The sequence below is a fragment of the Chiloscyllium punctatum genome, unplaced genomic scaffold (genome assembly GCF_047496795.1).
Source record: "Chiloscyllium punctatum isolate Juve2018m unplaced genomic scaffold, sChiPun1.3 scaffold_786, whole genome shotgun sequence".
NCBI classification, from domain to species: Eukaryota; Metazoa; Chordata; class Chondrichthyes; order Orectolobiformes; family Hemiscylliidae; genus Chiloscyllium; species Chiloscyllium punctatum.
The window spans coordinates 27501-30000 of NW_027310520.1; the positions used below are offsets into that span (position 1 = coordinate 27501).

General features: G+C 48.0%; 1 pseudogene; it reads right to left on the reverse strand.

Annotated features, from left to right (window-relative positions):
* Positions 1 to 2500, reverse strand: part of LOC140473946 (28S ribosomal RNA) — an 8305-nt pseudogene that overhangs the window by 2138 nt on the left and 3667 nt on the right.

A 2500-nucleotide genomic window follows, 5' to 3' on the forward strand; every position in this document is an offset into this window, starting at 1 on the left:
TTAGATCTGAGAAGCAGGCTGGCGATAAAGTTTCTCGATCTGGTGTTAGGATGCGGTTTGATCCAGGAATTGGAAATCTTGTCATCCTGGAAGTATTTGATGCCGTCACCTTGGCACAGCATCTTGCCCCATTTCTCGAACTCCCACTCTCGCCACGCTCCGTACTCATTGGGAGGCTTCAGTAAGCGTTGTCTTTGCTTTTCTGACAAATGCCCTCCATCCAGCATTGTTGCCAGTTCCTCCGTGGTAGGTCCAGCGGGTACCTTTTTCTCAACCAGGAAACCTTTAATTTCTCGAAGTACATTGAGTGATCGAAATTCTTCGATGGTTTCCTTATTGCTCTCTTCCCTGAATTGGAAGGACGCTTTGATGATTGGGTCGGTTGAGCGCTCCAGAGATTCTCGCTTTCTAATAATTGCAGATGGAATTTGAATCTCGAGCTTTGGTATTGCCAGACCTCCATCCTTGTTCTTTGAGTACAGTAAACCGTCAGCGACGTGTTGTGGCAAGTGTAGGAATTCTTTTACCGCATTCCGAATGATCTGATCCAGCTTCACCAAGGTGTTCTGAGACGCCTCTGTCAGTATCAGGTGGAAGTACAATCTTGGGATGACATGCACTCTGAGAAGCTCCAGTCTCTGAGTTGGTTTGAGAGGCGCTGATCTTAAGCCTTCAACCCAGGTTTTGAGCTTGTCCTCCCATTCACTCTCTTTAACGCCAGCCCATGGGTCTATCCGGGCTCCCAGGTATTTCTCTGTGTCGCCTGGTGGGATGTATGTGATGGTTTCTTTTCTTATCCTCCATTTTGCCTCATGATTGTACATGAAGGTCTTCCTTTTGCATGTGAAGTGGAAGCCTTTGGTTTTCTTGATATTAATATCTAGGCCTGTCTTATCGCAATAAGACTGGAGGATCTTCAAGTTCTCTTGCATCCCAGCGTGAGAGTTGCTCAGTAGTGCGATATCATCAGCAAAAGCCAATGCTGTACATTTCACCGTTTTGTCTCCAAACGGCATGGTTATTCCCTGGCCTGCCTGCTCCAGGGTACTGATCAGAGGGTCGATTGCGATATTGAATAGCAATGGTGAAAGCGGATCGCCTTGCTTCACGCCTCTCTCGATCTTGATCTGTTCCGTGGGCTTGCCTTTGCCCTCAATCACCGTAGTGTTATTGGTGTAGAGGTCGCGGATCAGATCCACGAAGGCCGTAGGTGTTTTCATCCTCTTTAGCGAGCCAATGAGCAGTTTGTGGCCGACTGAATCGAAAGCTTTGGCCAGATCGACAAAGACAACGGCTAGCTCCTTTCTGTTCTTTTTTGATCCTTTGATGACATTCTGGAGGATAGCAATATTCTCGTTACAGCCCGGCGTGGCTGCCAGGAACCCTTTCTGTCTCGGGTTGATGTTAACCGCCTTGCTTAACCTCTTTGCCATAATTTTAGTGAACAGTCGGAGAAGCATTGGCCCGATTGTGATGGGGCGCCAGTTGTCTAGGTTCTTTAGTCGATCCTTGTCCTCACATTTAGGAATGAGCACTGTCCGGCTCTTTTTCATACTCTCTGGGATAGATCTTGTTTTTAACCACAGGGTGAAGAGGCGAGGTATACGGGAGGCGTCGGTCTCCTGGATGGCTTCTAGGTCTTTCAGCTTTTTGCCATCTGGCCCTGGTGCACTGTGTCTGTCAATTCCTTTCAGGGCTTCTTCTACCTCCTCTTCCCCAATTGGTCCCAGGAGTAGGTTGTCATCAACACGGCCAGCATAACCAGCAAAGTTCCTTATGTCCGCTTTGTTGTTCGCCTTGGACAATTTCTCACGGAATTTGGTTTCCAGTTCCTCTCGTGAGATGGGGCATTGGGATGTATCTGGTGCACCCATTAACTTTCTGGCTAGCTGGCGCCTGTTGTTTCTGTATAGTTCTTGGGCATCTTTATATGCCGCTTTCTTGGTGGCATAACGTTTCTTCGCCCCGTTGTTGTTACCCTTCTTTTCGGCCTTTCGATTGTTCTCTCTTTGCCGTCTGCGGGGGTTTTTCTCGTTATGACCACCGTATATTTCGTCTGTAATACAGTCTACCAAACCCCGAGCTTGAGCCATACAGAGTGGATCATTGGCTTTCTGCAATAGTTCTTCGGCCTTTTTGATGTGTTCATCAACTTCCCTGTGTTTAGGGAGTTTGGCCGGGATTTTGTATGGGACTTGTTGTTCATCTTGTGCAGTCGAGCCATTATCCTCCTCTGGTCTGGTCTCGTGCTCCTCTCTTTCCGATGTTATCGGGGTTGTCGGGGCTGCTACCTGTGTAAGCCGTTTCTTCTGAAGCAATCTCCGTTTGTCTGAGATCTGCTTTGCGGTCTTAGTTGTTATGACCTTAGCAATCTCGACATTGATGAATCTTGCTCCAGCGAGGCTTATTTCAAGTTGCTCCAAGAGGCTTTCTTCCTCTTCGGACCATGCTCCTTTCCTTCTCTTTGCTGTAGGCTTGTCGGCCTCTATGCGCTTGTTGT